The sequence below is a fragment of the Rhinopithecus bieti genome, unplaced genomic scaffold (genome assembly GCF_001698545.2).
Source record: "Rhinopithecus bieti isolate Rb0 unplaced genomic scaffold, ASM169854v2 scaffold_7121, whole genome shotgun sequence".
Classification (NCBI taxonomy): Eukaryota; Metazoa; Chordata; class Mammalia; order Primates; family Cercopithecidae; genus Rhinopithecus; species Rhinopithecus bieti.
In genome coordinates, this window is record NW_016805409.1 from 308,560 (window position 1) to 328,330 (window position 19,771).

Genomic DNA, 19,771 nt, shown 5'->3' on the forward strand with positions numbered 1-19,771 from the left:
AAACAAACAAAAAAATAAGAGGCAGAAAAAAGAAAATAGGGCAGTGGAGACAAAAGAAAAGAAAGGAAAACAAGAAATAAAAAAATAAGAGAGTGGAAGAAAGAAGAGGGAGAAGAGGTAGGGAAGGAAGAAAATAAGGAGGATTATAATAAAAATTATATTTAAATAGTGTCTAAGTTTATATGTGGCTCACAACCAAACAGAAACTCTAGAAAGTCATTGGAAACCCACTGGCTTAGAAGTAGATATACTTCTTTTTTTATTACTGAATTTTCTAATTTTCTTAATCAGCATGTAATTTTTTTGTGCATAAAGCCATTCTGGTATTTTAAAGAGCTTTATAAAGGATTTCTAATTTTTCCAGATTTTAAAATTTTACAAAAGCCTAGATTTTGCCACTTTTAAAACACTCGACACGTTGTAAATGAATGCACCATTTTCTTGTTAAAATCAGCCTCGCAAAAAATGATCTGTAGCTGAACAGGAGCAATAGCAAAGGTGTGAACTACTTCAAGGAAGTGCTAACTTCAGAGCCTGAATGAGAACATTTAAATGCTAAAATTTTTAGCAACAGCAAACAGCTGTTTCTGCAAAATATCTTTTTATTTTTATTTTTTCCTATTTTCCAAACTCCTTTTTCTCCATACATTCACTATTTCATTCTTCCAGTTTGGACTTTTCTGCCACTTTACCAATTTTCAGTGCCCATTCATCCTTGAAATGTTTCATTTTAACTTCTCCATCTCTCTTCCTCTGCAGTAATTGCAATGTAAGTTGGGTATATGGTTCTGCTCTAAAAAATGAATTTAGTATTGGTAACATGTACCAGGCTGATGGCACTGCAAACTGAAGGCCATTATTTGAATCACAGCAACTCACACATCAAACAACATATATCACAGTGCCTGAACAACTATTCTCAATTCTCAATGATTAACCCTTTGGCGTAAAACATAGTGTTAATTTTTTAAATGACTGCATGATATAGGTATATGCTTGACAATACATATTGTATTGATGGTGATAATCCAGTAGTCATTAGGCACTACTGAATTTGAATGGCTTACAAAGGCAGAAATCTACTTATTAATGGTAAATTCCAATTAAATTTGTGATTGCACAGAAATTAACTTTCAAAAAGAGCACAAACACGTGTCAAAGACAACTTAGATGATTCTAATATCATCATTAACAAATTCTATATAGCAAACATAAAATTCTAGTAATGTATCTCTTTAAATATAAATGGAAATAAAATTATCCTTTCTCATCCATAAGTGATTATTTGTATTGACAATTTGCCAACTCCAGGATAGTTTTGATACTGTCTAAAATATCACTTCATCCCCACAAACATCAACTGATGGTAGTTTCATGAGGTTAATAGAACAAAAATGGGCCTAAGTCTCAAGATGCCTGGATTTAAGTAAGGCACATCTTCCAAGTGAACTAAGTGTATGAACTTGTACAAATTTTTAAAGTTTTCTGGGCATTACTTCAGCCAGTGTAAAAGAGTGGTAAATAATCACAAAGATTCCATGCTCTCCTAATATTCTCTGACGAAAATGGCCATGGGCTTTTGTATCTGTAGCAAAATCCCTATTGGATAATTAGAGAAATCTTGATAGTCTGTCTCAATATATCTTTAAAAGAATATGACCATTTATGAGTAGTTAGAATGAGGAACTTTCTCTATGTTGTCATTCGATGTAGCCCTGAACTGAGTCTCTTTCTAAATTATGATCATATCATAAAACTTCACCCCACCATTAGAGCTTACTTTGTACTTTAATGTGTTTTGCATATCAAGATTCTCCTTAGAAAGTAAATTACCTTAGGGCACATCATACTTTATATCAGCCATTAGCGAATATAAGAACGCAGATTGGTTTATAATCAAAACTTGCAAGATAGAACATAATATATACATAGGGCTAGAGCCTTGCCTTTAAGGAAGGGAAGGGGATCAAAGAAGGAAAGAACAATTCCTAGCTGCTAACGCAAGTTTTGGTGGACTAAAAGGTTTACATTTATCAAGGATTAATGTGGTTATGAGATAACTTGAATTTTAATTATGTGAGGTAAACAATGACTAAAGGGAGATTTAACTTGAAGGGAAAAAATAGTAGAGAATGGAGCTTGATATCATTAAATATCAGTATTAGAATAACGATCATGAGACTGAGGGATTAATATCTAAGGATTATAATTGATACAAATGGGTAGAAATTACAAGAGGGAATTACAATGAAATGTTGGCATAAATGTCTTATATTTATAGTTATTTGAAGACAGAATCATGTGTTTATAAAGACAGCAGTGTCTTAATTCTTAGAAATTTTATATAAAGTTTGAAAAGTCATTGTCAGAATTTTTTGTAGACAAGATGCTTGCCTGAAATGAGTATTTAGATTAATATTCTGTAAAAATAGTTTTTAACATGGATCAAACTATTCATAACCTTTATTGGTGTATGATGTGGTAATTATAACTTAACATACTTTTACCTTTAATTTATAGTACTTTTTTCTAAACCATATCTCATAAATGAATGCCCAGCTTACCTATATGAAATATTGACTTTACCTTTATAGAAAGTTAAATTTAGTACAACCTTTGTAAGGAAAGCAATGTTCCTGTTATAAATACATATGAACTCCACTTGAATTATAGCAATTAATTATTTTAATAAACATGAGGGTGTACTATCATTGTCATTTTACAGATGAGAAAATACAGCATCAGAATTGAAATAACTTATCGAAGACTACAAATTTAGAAAACAGTTGTGGCCCAGTCTTTTATAACTTCAGAATCTTTGTCTGAAAATCCTTACCATTTCTTTCCTTATGATGTCAAATATGCGTGGCGTGTCTTGAGCTAGCTTTCAAGCAAAGATCTTTAAAAATAGAAGAGACAACAAGCTATCTAAATGATTCAGTTACTTTTTTATATAAAAACACTGGGGTGGATGAATTATCCCTGAAATTTCTTACTGCCTTTATGATGGTAGAGATAAACTGGAAAAAAAAAATGAAATACAATGAAGAAATTTGCACACTGTTATTAGATGAAAAGGTTCTTGCAGTAGTAACTTGTTATAGAAGTCTGTGAAAAGCAGAATTGATTTTTATCAGTCTGATATTGCTCAGAGGAAATAGTCACTGCTTAACACAGAAGAATGAGCTAAATTGCCTCTAAGCTGCCATCATCTATATGAATATAGAAGTCAAATTTTAACTACTTTTCCTGGAAAAGATACATATGATGAACATTAAAATAAAATACACATGGTCTTTTCAGAAATTTAACAATTTTCTTCAAGCCAGCGACTCTGCCAATTTGCTAAGAAACAAGAATTTTAAGAAATGTTAGGTTCTAAATACAAGGCTATGAGAAAAAGTCTAGCATTACCATACATATCTCAAGATGGCTTTGGATTGAGTGTTTTAATTTTTTGAGATAGCCAGCAGCTTGTTGGGAGATAACCTAAATTAAGAGTTGCTGCCATGAGAATAATTGCATTTTCCCACCCATTGACATTGTCTAACATTAAATCTGCATTCATTACGGACCAGTGAGATAGGCAGTTTTAGTTATTTTTTTTCCAATTATAGAAAAATAGTAGAAACTATTAAATGTAGACAGAAAATTATACCATCAATGGAATGAAGCACTAATAAATCATAGAATAACATTGTAGGCCTAGTGTTATCCACTTTTCTTTTTTTTTTTTTTTTTTTTTTTTTTTTTTTGTTGTTCTTTTACTAGTAGCTATTTCATATAAACCTTGTGATGAAATCACATTCAACAGAATTTGGGGACTATTGGATTAACTCAAGCTGTCTTTTCCGAAAAGTAAAACATAAAAATGCAGTGTCCATGGTCTTTAATAATTATGTGATCAGAATTCACAAATGAGGCCACTGAGTTTCTCTTTAAATTTTCTTTGGTTTTCCTTTATATTAATAGATAAAAGTTTGTATTGGCTTATAAATATGATTTGCAGGCACTGCAAAGCTCTTCAGTTTATTAAGGCTTTCTTAATCAGTTTATTAAGATGCTCATGACTGACACTGGAAACCCATCATGTTGCTTCCTTCTGCTACCTGAGTTCATTGAGATGTTCTGAGAGCATGGCATATACTTTCTGAACACTCCTAAGTGAAAGCTGCCTAATCACCCTGAAGAAATACTTCCAAAATATTATTTTTGTATGCTCTTCTTTCCTCCATTACTTTGTTTTGTATCTTAGAAATAGAAGCAGTAAGTTGAAGCAGGAGAAAAAAATTGGAGAAAACCATTTATATCACTCCTCCTTAAACTACATAATGTGAATATATAATATTTTGAGAATTCCTTAAAGTTTGAAAAAAATTAACTGGACAATCATATTATTGATAAATCAGATAACTTCTTCCATCCTGCTTTAGTCACATTCAATAAGAAAGGAATACTTTCTTTTTCAAAATCCGCAGTTTGATCTGAGATATTAATTCATTTAGGGGGTCAAGGCTGCAGTGAGCCACGATCATGCCACTGCACTCCAACCTTGTCAACAGAGCAAGACTCTGTCTCAAAAAAATGAATAAAATATTAAAATAAATAAACAAATATAAACAATATTTTAATATATAATACATATTTGAATGTACCTTAGTGTTTTTCTTAGAATAAATATCAAATGATAATGCACAGTCTATAAATACATGACTGAGTGACTGCAGATAATGATAGTAATATCTTGATGGAGAAGAAATCAGGTTTTCTTTAAGCTTAACATTTAAAAAACACAATTGTTCACCCCAAATTTAGAGAAAATACAAAGACTAGCTAAATGTATAACATTAGAAGCTAAAGTCTCTCTTTGGCCACTTAAAACAATGCCATAGATTCCAATAGCTGGACACAAGTCAACAGAGACAAGAAACAGCTGATAATAGGTGAGTCTCTCTATCCGGTTGTTTAGCATGTTAAATGAGAGCCATTTCATTTTAGGAATAACATATCTTGTTTATGTCATTAATCCCTTCCTTTCTCCCTCAGCACCTTTCTCACTTTCTTCCTTCCCTCCTTCCTTCCTTCTTTCCTTCCTTCCTTCCTTCCCTCCTTTCTTCCTTCCTTCTTTCCTTCCTTCCTTCCTTTCTTTTCTTCTTCATTGATGATTGCTATTTGATTACTAGGCCTTATACTAAGAAGCAAGACACAGTGGCGAATGCAATAGTTGTGGCACAGTGGCGAATGCAATAGTTGTGGCTTTGTTCTTCACATAACTCAGAGTCTAAAGTGGAAGGCAGATGGCTATCAAATTTGCATACAAAAACTCTACAATTTTGTACATTGTAAATTATATAATATTATGGTAAGTAGGATGGAGCCAATGGCCAAATATTTTGAAATAGATTTATAGTAATAGCAAATCCAGTAACAGCATTAGATAGGGTAGTTAAAGAAGGCCTCTCTAAGAAAGTAGCACTTAAATTGATACTTGAATAATGATGAAGAGACATCCATGAAAAAGAATGATTGTGGGTATGGGGGAGAATTATTCACACAAGAGAACAGCACAAACAAACAGAATCAAATACTCCAGTATGTGAAAGATGAGCAGTGTGGCTAGATGGTAGTGAGTAAGGAGAAGAGTGAATTGGGTCTTCTACAGTGTTAGTAGACTGTATTGTCTATGTAGAGTATACTTACATAGACGGTAGTGTCTATTGCACACCTAGGCTACATGATAGATTCTATTGCTTCCAGGCTACAAACTTGTACAGCATGTTATTGTGCTGAATTCTGTAAGCAATTGTAGCACAGGGGTATTTGTATCTCTAAACATATCTAAACATAGAAAACATACAGTAAAATCATAGTATTATAATCTTAACGGACCACTGTTCTATATGAGATCTGTCATTGACCAAAATGTTATGTGGTACAAGATTTTATTTCCAGATAAGGTCACATTCTGAGGTACTGAGAGTCAGGGCTTTAACATACTTTTCTGTGAGACAAAATTCAACTCATAATAGCCACCTATCAAGGAGCACAGAGAGAAAAGAAACAAAGCTTGGAAATGCACATTTGTGGAATTTCAATGGGTACATTTCTTTTGGTGGAGACACTGATAAAGATTGTGGAGTGTTAGCTAGAAGGAAGTCAGCCTGTATTTCCACCACGTTAAAATAAGAGAATAATTTAAGGTAGGAATGGTAAAGAGCTTCAAGTCTATTGCAAGGAATAAAAGGAAGGCAGAAACAGTCCTCAGCAACAAATGTAACTCAACATTATTCAATAAAGCAAGAAAATGTGAAATATCTTAAAAAGATTAACAGAGAAATTATTATTAAAATATTGTTTTATAATTTAGGTTTTGGTGTGCTCTGGACACTCAATAATGAATAACAGCCAATTTCTAAGAATAAAGGGATTCTGTATGGCTAATTAGCCCTCTGCTTTCTATGTATATGTTGGAATGGGGAAAGCCTCCATCCAGCTCACTCTGGAAGGACTTTGATTTTACATTATGTACAAAAATAAATTCTGTCATCCCTAGTGACATAAATGTAGAAAATAAAGCAAATAAAAATGTGAAAAGATAAAAGCTTGTCTTTATAATCTAGAAATTGAGGATTTTTAAAAATAATACTGAAATGTTGAAAATTACATAAGAAAATATAGGCCGGGCGTGGTGGCTCAAGCATGTAATCCCAGCACTTTGGGAGGCCGAGACGGGCAGATCACGAGGTCAGGAGATCGAGACCATCCTGGCTAACACAGTGAAACCCCGTCTCTACTAAAAAATACAAAAAACTAGCCGGGCGAGGTGGCGGGCGCCTGTAGTCCCAGGTACTTGGGAGGCTGAGGCAGGAGAATGGCATAAACCCGGGAGGCGGAGCTTGCAGTGAGCTAAGATCCAGCCACTGCACTCCAGCTTGGGTGACAGAGCCAGACTCCATCTCAAAAAAAAAATAAAAATAAAAATAAAAAAAGAAAAGAAAATATAGAGATATTTGAATATGTAAAAAATATCCAAAATATGGTAAGAAATGTAAACAGCATCAAGAGTCAACAAATTTGCCTTAGTATTTCTTTTGCTAAAACTTACAATACATAAGAATTTCTACTAAACTAATTTTACAATGACAAAAAAAAAATGAAAGGCTTAGAGCAAGAGTGGTATAAGGCAGAGAAAATAAGACAAATATGTGTATTTTTAAAGTAATATCACATCTTATTTAAGCAAAAGCACGTGTGTGGCATACATGCATATATATCTATAAAAAGAGAAACATACAATTATAGTCTATGAATAGTACTTAATTTAGGGTGATAAGAACTTAACAAGTTTACCTTCTTTAACATATTAATATATTCAACTTGAAAATAAAGCAGGGAAAAGCAATAAATGTTTTGTTGTGAAAAACTGAGCATATCCAGCTTTTCCAGGTATTTTGGGGGGCGTTCAGTTCACTCTATCTTGCACTAGTTTTTTTTAATCTACTGAATATTCATGATCCTTCTCTGAGCTAGGGTTTAAAAATGAAAACTATACTTGCTCTTATGGGACTTGTATTCCAATGGATAAAATAGATCTGAAAACAAGTGCATTATTTTCTACTGTAATAAGCACCATAAGGTTAATCAAGAAATTTACAGATAAAGATTTTTTTATAATTCTCTTTTCTTTCTTTTGTCAACTCACACATATTTTGGCCCTAGACAATAGTTCTATTTCTAAACTTCTAATCTTGTCTTAAAGTTAATAAAACAGGGAAATGTACAGGATATTTAAAGGTTGGATTAATAAGTGAAAGCAGTAATAAAAATTAACTTTCAGAAATGTGAATAAAACATGGAGATCACAAGAAGGTGTGTATTTTAATTAATATATGCATTTTCACTGTATTAAAATGTAACTCCATGTTTCTCATGATAGTGCATAAATATGGCTCAATTTAGTAAAGATAGATGTAATTCATTATAAGACAGGTTAATTCAATGTTCTTTTGAACCCACGTTGCAGTGTATGTCATTTATGTGCCTTGTTTGGGAGAAGAATAGCTCAAATTAGTTCCATAAGCAATTTGGGTAATTTCTCTAGCTCTCCAAAACTATCAAATGAAGAACAACATTCTACAGTATTGCTTTCTCTGTATTGTATGCAATGAAATAAGCAGAAAAGTAACAGAAAACCATGACAAATATGGTTTCACATTTATTCAGTATAGTTCTAAAATACTCCACAAGAAGGTCTATAGAACTGAGGAAGTGGAAAATATTCTCTCATCACGATCTTGCACTCTCTACATAAAGCTGATTTAAAGGAGGAATTGCTCAGTAAATAGTTTCTACAGAAGCAGTTTAACCAGTTTCCTAGGGAGCATAGTTGCTCAGGAAACTCAGATATAGTATGACACAGAGGCTGTGACTGGACACCTGCTGGTGTATACAGTTTCATGCTGCCATTTTTATCCATTTCTTCTCTCTCTCCTGGCTGCGCTCTCATATGGCAGAAGTGCAAAGTTGGGAAACCAGTGAAGTTCTTGGCGCTGGGTGAAGGAAATAAAATTGCTCATCGGTTTACTATAAAGACCACCTTTGGTAGATAAATTTGTTTTTGAGAGCAGATTAGGCAACATGTTTTCTACCCTGCAAAGACTTTCCATTGATCATTGGGATACTCCCTGAGGATTTACCACAATTACAGTCTTTGGAAGCCCTGGCACATTAAAAAATGGTAATTGAATTTCATGAGAGCCATTTTCAAATCTCTGCTCATTTGAGAAAATAAAATCAAGGGCATAGGTGTATAAGGCATACTATAAACCTCAGACTAGTTTCCTAAAAAAGCAGGCATGTGTTTCCTTTGAAATATATAATTCATAAATATAAAATATATGTCAGGGTACCTCTTTGAGATATTTCAGTCAATACATAATTCTGGTGTTAAATAATCTTTTATTTGTATATAAAATAAAAGTTGCTTGAACATCAAATGTATATGTGTTTATCCTTCTATCTATATAAATAAATGGGTTTTGGCTTTTGTAAAAGATTGGCATCTCATTTTTGGTTGGTATTCTTTTAAAATGTGAAATAACGATGGTGATGTGGGAACGTGTGCTGGAAATGTGACTTGTGGTCTCTGCACACCAGGCTGCCACATTTAGCAGCTGTTCAGTAGACATGAGGAACTAAGCAACAGAACACAAGCCATTGGATTGGGGACCCCTAGATGACACAGCGTTATAAAAAGAGACAAAAAAATAAACTTTGCAATTAATCAAGAGCAGTCCCTTAGGTCTGAGGCTCAGCATTATCCATGGCTTCTGCATTCTGTCTGTGAAGCTTTTAGAGACAGGCAATCACAACTATGTCTTGCAAATGTTGTATTGTAGCAGATTATAGTAAAATCAGTGATATTTTAGCAGTCAACAATCTCAGATATTGAGAGAGTAGAAGAGAGAAAGAGTGGCCTAAAAACTGAATTCACATTACTATAGAGTTAAAGTGGAATTAAAATGGTTTTACTTAATGTTTAAATTTTCCATTAATTTTGTGTGCTTTGAAAGTTAATGGAATCCTGAGACCCTATTGTTACCACACTGCTTGCTTAGGATGCCATCACACTTCTGATCTGCGTCTTCTTCTTGTCAAGGTTTCCCTGGGCATAAAACACTCATGGGCATTTCCATCTTTCTAAGAAAAAAAAGGAAAAGTCTTACAGTGGCCTACGTGCCTCTCAGCAATCTGGCCTCTCTTTCCCACCTCCCTTTTGCACCCTGCCCTGGCCTCCGCACTCTTTCCTTGTGTGCTCTGCATGTTCCTGCCTCGGATCCTTTCCCTCTTATTCTTTCTGTCTTGAAAACTCATCCCCAAATAGTTGATGGTTCACTTCCCAGTTCCTTCAGGATGCTATTGAAATGTCATCTTCTTAAGAATGCCTTTTTCTATTCCCTTGTCTAGATGCCAATCCTCAGCCCTCTTTATCCCTTTTATCTCTCTTTACCTTTCTAATTATTTTCTTCTTAGCATGCATCATTACATGACATACACGCTTATGATTTTGTTCAATTTACCAAATAGAATATAAGTTGCAAGAAGTCAGAGGCTCTTTATCTTATTCACCGCTATACTCTAAATATCCAGAAAACTTCCTGGAACCTATCAGATGATCAAAATATTAGTGGTTTGGATGAATGAAGAGATCTCAAGTAATTGAGATATCGTTCATAATCAGGATATTGTTCATAATCCTCAGGAGTTACCTTAGATAACCTACTTACTTTCTCAGATTTTCTGGCTGTCTCTTTTCATGAAAGAGAGCAGAGAACTGACTTCAAAGTATTCATCAATAACAGATATTCATCTTTCGAGTGGCTCCCCATTGTATTAAAAAGGACAGTTTATCGATCCTTCTTGAGGACTTTAAAATTAAACATATGCACCTCTTTGTCTTATTAATTGACATGGAGACCATAAGGGGGAAAAAAAGCTGAAAATAACCAAAGCATGCTAATCTATGTGTTAATAATCTATGCTATGGGACACAATCTGCTTTGGTTGTTTGCTACTTTTAAAAATCAGGTATTAGAGATAAATATATTATTGTCATAATGACTGAAACAATGCTAAATATGAGTTGGAGGATGGAGGATAAAGTTTCTTGTCTTAGCTTGAATTTCCTCAAACATAGACTTGAGATGAGGCATTGTGTGCAGATGGTTTGGGAAGCGATGCCAGGGTGCAGTAGGGAAGAACTAGGCAGAGTGAGGCAGGGAGGAAGGGAAAAACAATACCAACGTGCATTTTTGAGTTTATCATTATGGGCAACAGATGCTTCTAGGAAGCATATAGGATGCTTTTCAAGATTGTGCAATCCAATAATTTATCTATCAGCTTTCATTTCAATTGATCAAAAATTGCTTCTTTAGAGTTTTTTTTCCTGTCTTTTTGAGTTGCACTTTCTGTGGGCCCTTCCTCCTTTGTCCTTGGCAGAAATCATGGGGGAGGCATGGGAGATGGACGGCTGGGATATTAGTAATAAAGGGATGAAAACCACACCCTGCACTCAATCCATATGCACCCTGCATTAAATCTTCTCAGTTACTTAGTCTTCATGGTCTCTACAAATGATTTAATATGCAATGGTCAGCGAAATAAGCTACAGAAGCTGCAATCATCTTGACTCCAACTGGTCCCCAGGTTGTTAGTGATATTTTTCATCTCACATTTCCACCACCAATCCTAGATATGCCAACCCTTCAAGCAGCATTTCATCTGGCCTTCGTTGCTTGCCTGCTGGAGTGACCCAGATCTTCATCTCTGAGAAGTCCAAACTCTTGAGTTCCTTAACCCAAACCTCAATTGCTCCAGTTGTTTTTCCCCATTCTACTAGGCATGGAAGACCACCAGAGGCCCAAGAGGAAGTTCCGATGTCAACACTTCCTCCCTGCCACCATTATGTAATAGAGAACCCTATTCTACTGTGTTCCCTACCACAAATGTTCCCACCTCTCATACCTAAGAAACCAAGACATGTAATCCATCAGAGCCTAAGATTTCAGAGGAAGGAAGACTACATTCCTCAAGGTGACTGGCAGTGGTGGTGAGAAAGGCCAGTCTTCTTTCATCAATGAACTTGTATGTTCCACTATTCGATTCAAATTTCCTATTTCAAGAAATCATTTCAATGCATACACTGTATTCTTGCAGACAACATTGCAACCCTGAGGAGTGTTTTGTTAGACATAGTACCATAGTTGAGTCTTTTATAATAAGACATCCCATTATAACATTAGCCTGGTAATTCTGGATAATATGACATAGGATAGAAACAGTGGATCTCACAGTCATGTTCTCATTGTTACCCTATCTTTTCTATAAAATGGATCTTTTAAACTGAAATGATGTCACATGTTATAAATCTTAGATGTTGGTGTTGTCAGTAAAACTATGGGTGGGGAAGGCAAATCAGTACTAAAGTAAGAGCTAATTTTGTTTTGGATGAAATGCTTCCCTCCAGGATACAAGGGCTGGAAATAATTACTTTGTCATGAGCGACTGAATTAGTCTCCTTGGAGCCATTAGCACCATTTCATGGGCTCAGCATTGATATCTGTTTTGTAAACTTTAGACGTTCAAACATCAGTGGAAGGTAGATCTGGAATTTTTGAAAAAAAGCTTAAACCATTGGACCTATGCTTAGCTTTCCTTTCTGCTGCCACACTTACTGTATTCATGGCTTCTTCCACAAATACTGGTAGTCAAGAACATAAGCTGACTGATGCCCACTTAATGCACTTAATGGCCATCCTGTCTGTATGGTGTTTTTTTTTGTTTTTTTTTTAGATGAAGTCTCACTCTTGTTCCCCAGGTTGGAGTGCAATGGCACAATATCGGCTCACTGCAGTCTCCACCTCCCAGGTTCAAGTGATTCTCCTGCCTCAGCCTCCGGAGTAGCTGGGATTACAGGTGCCCACTGCCACACCTGGCTAATTTTTGTATTTTTAGTAGAGACGGGGTTTCACCATGTTGGCCAGGCTGGTCTTGAACTCCTGATCTCAGGGGTCCACTTGCCTTGGCCTCCCAAAGTGCTGGGATTACCGGCATGAGCCACCGTGCCCTGCCAGTCTATATAGTTTTTGAACATATCCTATGTGATGTGTAAACTGTAGTGGTCATTAACCTGAGGCACGAAAACATTTTTCTTTTGTTGTTTTTTTTTGAGATGGAGTCTTGCTCTGCTGCCCAGTCTGGTATGCAGTGACGCAATCTCGACTCACTGCAACCTCTGCCTCCTAGGTTCGAGCAATTCTCCTGCCTCAGCCTCCCATGTAGCTGTGACTACAGGCATGTGCCACCAAGTCTAGGGCTAATTTTTGTATTTTTAATAGAGACAGGGTCTTGCCATGTTGGCCAGGTTTGTCTTGAATTTGTGACCTCAGGTGATCCACCCCCACCTTGGCCTCCCAAAGTGGTAGGATTATAGGCATGAACCACCGCTTCCAGTCTTGAGGCACAAAAGTCTTCACCAGCATAAACATGAGTACTGCTCCTCCAGGCCTCTTTGATTCTGAACTCCTCACCTCATTCCTTTCAAGACCCTCACCAGTTGGCTAGACAAGTGAGCCACCAACTTACTCCTCCAAGGTTTGCTCACAATGAGGATTCCCTCTGGCACCAGTCTTTAGTGTCACTCCTTGTTATGTGTTGAACCATGGCTCCCCAAATTATTAGGTTGGTGCAAAAGTTATTGCGGTTTTTTCAATTACTTTCAATGGCAAAAACCACTATTATTTTTGCACCAACCTATATATGTTGAAATTGTAACTCTTGGGACCGGTGAATGTGACCGTAATCCAGTAACTGGTGTCTGTATAAGAGAAAGAAAAGAAAGGTTTGGATATGGAGACACACACGGGTATAATGTCATGTGACAACAGAGGCAGAGATTGGAGCAATGTAGTTGTAGGACAACACATGCCAAGGATTTCTGACAGCCTCCAGAATCTAGGATGAGGCAAGGAACACTTGTTTTCTACAGCTTTGAGAGAGAGAATGACCCTGCTGATGCCTTGAGTTCAGAGATCTAGCTTCCAGAACAGTGAGAAAATAAATTTCTGCTGTTTCAAACCACCAAGACTATGGTATATTTTTACAAGAGTCCTAGCAAACAAATAAACTCCTCATTGTTCTGTCTTGACGTGGTTTTACATTTTCAGCTTGTATTAATTTATCAGGCCGACCTATCTGTGAACTAAGCTTCTGTCAGCCATAAGGCCAGAGATATGAGCGGAGAAAGAGACTTTGTTCAACAAGACAGGGTTTATTACCTGCTTATGTAACTTGTGCCCTCCTGATGTTCTCCAGCCAGTTCCAGAAAGTATCATTTTAATTGCATAATGGATTACCTCTATGGCCACCTGACCTTATGATTTGGTAATTTTATAATACCAAGATGATGATGGGGATAGTCATTGCCCAATATCTGGTGTTGGGCAGAGTTGCAGCCAATAGTCTGATTACACAGTCACTTGCTTTTTTTGTGATCAGGAATTCATTCACATAGCAGGAACTATTTTAAACACAAAGAATAATTCTCTGTGACTGAATACATGGCCTTGTTACAGTACACTAGCATGAGTTCCAAGCTCAAGTAGGAGCTTTCCGGAGACCTCATATAGCTTCTCTGTCTAATATAGATAGCATCATTGCAAATGCTGAGTCACGCAACCAAGCTCAGGGCATCTTGTACAATATCTTAAAACTATTTGCAAAGCCTTCTCTGCTCCTTGAGCTAAATCTTACTAAAGAGGATCTTTTTTTATCCTTTAAAGTAAAGAATATTGTTTTTCTAGAGCTCCATACCTCTATATAGAAAACAGACCTGTGAAAAGCTTCATTCATTGGGCAGTTTGGATTTTCAGGGTCAAGTTTCTTGCTCTCAGTTTTCAAATTCTGCAGGCTTGTGGGTCTATTCAGTTAGGCCCTCTGAGTCAAGGCTTTCCCTGTAGATAACTCTATCTGCAGCCATTAGTTGTCTGATCACAGGTGTCCCAAAATACTAGAGAGATAGGGGACATTCTGCTGATTAGGAGTCTGATTTAACTTTTGATCATAACTCAGGAGCTCCAGTCAGACTTTTCTGGATTCGCTGCTATATAGACTATGTAAGAGCTATTAATACAGTAGTAACTTAATTCATTCTCTGTAAATATTCCTTTTGAGTAAATCTCCACCCAGAGAAAGATGTTCTTGCATCTATGGACATAAACACCATAAAATCCCAAGAAAAGTGAATCTTTGTCTTTAACAATGGAGTTCTATCTTCTCTTTCAAGATAAGTAAATGTCTAAAGTACTCTAAAGAGATGTATATGGTTTCCTGCAACAACTAGTTTTCTGTCATGCAAATATATATGTCATGTATAATCTGTATATATGTGTATCATATAGATATATATCATATATAATCTGTATATACATATGAGGCAAATATTACATATTTGGTATAATTTCTCAGAAGAAATCTTTGAGGAAATTTTTTATAATTAGTTTTGAATTTGTAGTATATTAAATGCATTCATTTTGGTGACATGTTTTCCAAAAATTTCTGAAGTAATGATGAATAATTAAGTCCATATATGTATATGTTGGCATAGTTCCACTCTGAATGGCAAATATGTATGACATGGAGGTTTTATTTATATAAATATACATATATTTATATATATGTATACAATATACACCTATATGTATACATATATTTATATGTATTTATATAAAAATAAATATATATTAATATTTATAATCCATCAATAATCTACTAATTTACCATTTAATGTCCCAGGGATATTAGTCTAAATTTTGCAGAAAAGGTTTCCTTTCCTTTTATTAAGAAAAAGCATTTTTTAAATTCCCATTTAGTTCTTAGTCTTTTCACTCATATCTGCCCCAGCACAATGCGACCCTCATGTCATATGTACTTGCTGTTCAGAGTGGAATTATGCCAACAAATACTTATAAAGACTTAAAGTTTCATCATTACTTCAGAGATTTTAGGAAACATGCCCCAAAATGAATGCATTTGGTATACTACAAAGTCAAAACTAATTTTAAAACATTTTTTCCTCAAAGTTTTTTTCTGAGAAATGATACCAAAAAATGCAGTATTTGCTTCCAATCTATTTCTGCATATCACATTAAAATGCAAAACAAATATGTCTGTCATTTGTTAGTAAGAATCCCATGTTTTCTTCTAGAGTATGTAGGCAGTAGTTGGGCAAGGTGTGATGTTTCTAGAGTTTAAAATAATGTTGCAAAATTTCATGATGTAAGCTTTTAGGTTGAAAAAAACTATGAGACTTCAAATTGGTTTTAAATCATAACAAAGTATATAGTTTCTTTTTGAATACTTTTCTCAATAATTTTCTATATAAATTGTATATATTTTAGCATTTTGGTTTTAGGTCACTTTCTTCATGTTTATTTTTCATCCCTTTTTATCTTTATTGCCATCACCAGAAAATGTATTTCAAGTAGAGGGAAGGGTATGGGGTACTATTTATCCCCAAACTCTTATCTTTGTCTTCCTTTCCCTCTCTCTTTACTTCCACCCTGCTACCTTCCTTTCTCTATTTAATTCTTTGGAAACACTATTTTTAATTGATTTTCATTTTTGTGCTATATAGGCACCACTCAAAGGCCAAAAGCCTTCTCAGCCAAACTCAACATCCTTTTCTTACCACATCAAATATTTTTTAAACCAGATTCCTCTTTGCTCACTAATTCAAAAATAGAACATTAGTTTGTCTTTATCCTAAGGACATATGACACATACACATACTACTTGCTTTAATTATAGATACATATTTTTAAAATAATAAAATATGCTTTTACATGTTCTGCTTCTCAGTTCCAGAGATCCAACTCATTTACACCCAAGAGTTCCACTAAGATCTTCAGAACACTTTACTTAGTATATTCCAACGCAATTGCTGTAACCACATGTTCATCCACACACAGGTACACTGCTAATATATGTAACTACAATAATATACATATATATAGAAAATGCACATGCATTTTCTAGCTTGCTGTTATTAACTTGACTGTAATAGGCAAGATTCTCCAATGGCCTCCCAAATTTTCATCCCTGGGCATTCTGTATAATCCCCTTCCCTTGAGTATGGACTTAACTTATAGATGAGATATCTCTCCCTTTATAAAGCTACTATTAATTGATTTTGAGTTATTCAAAAGGAACATAATCTTGGATGGGGTCAACATAGCCATTGTAAGCCTTTAAAAAAGGTGAGACATTAGAGAGATTCTGCAGCCTTTGAAAATACAGCCTCCATGAGTTCTGCAGCTGTGAGGAGTTGAATTTTTTTAACAAGAAGAAAACTGGAAGAGGACCCTTGAGCCTCGGATAAGTCCCCAATCCTGGCTGAGACCTTGATACAGCTGTTTGGAAAACAAAGTAGAGAATACCACAAAGCCTTGCAAAAAACTTCCAGACGTCCAGAACTTTGAGATGTGAAAGGATGTTGCTTTAAGCCGCTCAATTTGTGGCAATTCTTATACATCAGTGCAAAATGAGCACACTGAACTGTGGAAGGAAGAAGCTCACAGATACATATGACTATGTTTTTTCAACATTCTAACTAAATTGATTTCCATTAAAAAAGCAATTATTAAAATGTTAATCGCAGTTAAAGTATTAATAGTAATAGCATCTGTAATATATGGAATGCGTTAGTTTTTTATATATGTTGCCTCATGTAATTGCTACAAAAACTCTATGAGGGAGGCATTAGACATCTAAATTTATAAGCCATACAGGGAGGCTTAGGGAATTTAGGCATCTTATTAAAAATGGGAAAGCTAGTGTGTGGTGTGCTGACTGGGAGGTGTGTGGAAAATCCCCCAGACAGACAAAACCCTGTTCTGTGGTTTTCAAGTCCGTACTATTTCCCCTTGAGTACATTGCATTTCATTATTTATAGGAAATTACATACAAGTTGTCCTCTCTTCCACTGAGTTGCTAAGATCAATAAAGTAGTTACCTATAATGAAAGACCTTAAAATCAAGTAGAGGAAGCAGATATGAATTCGATAATATTTTCCAAGGTCTAAAATGAAGTAAATGCTCTATTTTGGGGTTATATGCTGGTGGGATTAGAAAATACTTAGAGAAGCCATGGCAACTGAGTTAAGTCTTAAATACTCTGAATGATATTTCAGGTAGGAAAAATTGGAGCAGCGATCATTTGAGTGAAGAAACGAAATGCTGCATTAGAAATGATGAATGTACAGACTATGTTCCCAGAATGTTCAGTAGACAGGAGCAGAGGGGAGTCAAAGAAATGAGCTTTATTTCCTCAGTGCATGCTTCCTGCGTTGTTTACATGTTCTCTGCACTTGCCTTGCTGTCTGTTTCTCTCCTTCAATCTTCTTGCTTCTTATTCTAACTGTTTTTTGAATAGTAATCCGAAAATTTTTGAAACTTGTGTCAGTATCTCATTTTAGAAAGTGCCTAAGTGAAACCTTTATTTTAAGATCCAGTTGCACACACACATTTTTTACTTTACTGTTAGACTCATAACTGATGCTCAATATATGTGTCATTTATTTTCCTTTTGTCCTTGATATGTAAAGGTAATTTTTGAGTGTTTTTCTTGATTCTTAGTGGTACAAGGCATACTGCTAGGTATAAGAAAGAAGAAATAAGTTTGGCAAGGATACTGATCTTGTGTGGAAATGATGGTAGTTGGGGGCCAAACCTGAAAAAAATATCTGTATCGCGAAAAAGTAAGTGAAGAAAATGTGCCAAAATAATAGTAAATCCTAGACAGAAAATGAAACAGAATGATATACTAAGAATTAACTGAGGAGACAATGTCAGAACAGGTAGTCAGAGAAGGGCTTTTCATAAAGATAGCCCCTGAGAATGTACATTGCCATTTCTCTGATCCACCAAACATATAGCCTAGAAGGAGTTGTCTCTGGCCATAAAGGTCTTTTGCTTAATTAAGTAAAGTTTTTAACAGAAGGAAAATATTATAGGAAAACACTACTTCTGTCTAAGAAAAAAATTATTTCTAATATTATTTAAGAAATATAGTATTTCTAATAATATAATGTATTATTTCAAATATGTAATAAGAGAAAGCTAAAGATAAAATCTTAGAGAAGTCCCTATTAATACATTATAGAAAGGAAAGCTTTCTAAAACAAATATATGATCATAGATAAGCAGAAGAAATTTATCAAATTCATTTTCCTGTTGTATTCATATTATCAATAACAAATAAACTAGAGGTGAACTGAAAGGCACCTATGAAATTTTCCAAAATTATTGTCCAGAGATTTGTATAATTCAAACACTTTATATGGAGGAGGTGTCATTTTTGCACAGACTTTAATTTTACAAACTCAGTCATGTGTCCTTTTATGTTTTCTTTTATTTTTTATCCTTAGTAGAAAAAAAAAAATGAAAGAGTAAAAGACCCTCACAAGACAGTTAATCACTTCACTTGTGGGAAAAGTCAGAGTACTACACATTTTGTGGCAACTGAGAAGAATGCAGGATAGGCTATTTTTGTGCTCACTAAAGAAATATAAATCTTTTGAAATTTTCCCACTTATCATTTCTTGTATTCTATCTATTTGGTATATTAAATCCATATATAATAAACTTGAAAACCACTCATTTTACATGAAACTAATTATGTTCTGTAGAGACCCAGAGGACAGATTTACCCTGACTGAGTACTTTCTATACCATTTACTTGTAGCTTGCACATGGAGTGCAATGTCTCTGCTGGAATCACATATGCAGCTAGTGACTGACACTCTCTAACTCACCAGCACTTATTTCTTAGGTTGATGCTTATTTACTTCTTTTTCAGAATGTATGAAAAATGCTTCTCAGTTTTATATGTATTAAAGGAAGCATAGATTTAAAAATGATAATTTATATACCCTGAGAATAATAACTGATTTCACAGTTCATTAATTCAATTGATGAACAATAATAAAAGAGAAATGCTGCAAAAGAGAAATGTGTGAAAGGTGGGAGAGAGAGTATATAATTTTACTCATTCAATATTCAAAAGAAATACATGATTAAATGCACCTTAAATAAAATGGCAAATTCACTGTAGAAAATAATTAACTTTAATTAAGATACCATTTTAAAAACTTACTTCAAGTATGAAATTGAATAGGTAATTTTTTTTGAAGGATAGAATTCTAATATAATTTCA

The 19,771-nt window shown here is 34.7% G+C and overlaps 1 long non-coding RNA gene across 1 annotated transcript; it reads right to left on the reverse strand.

Moving 5' to 3' along the window:
• Nucleotides 1–421: 421 nt before the first annotated feature.
• LOC108529809 (uncharacterized) lies at nt 422–11,428 on the reverse strand. The gene is made up of 3 exons (XR_001885687.1): nt 11,232–11,428; nt 2,837–2,899; nt 422–793 (listed from the first exon to the last, which is right to left on the reverse strand). It is a non-coding gene; the product is annotated as an uncharacterized LOC108529809 (long non-coding RNA).
• Between the last annotated feature and the right edge of the window lie 8,343 nt (nt 11,429–19,771).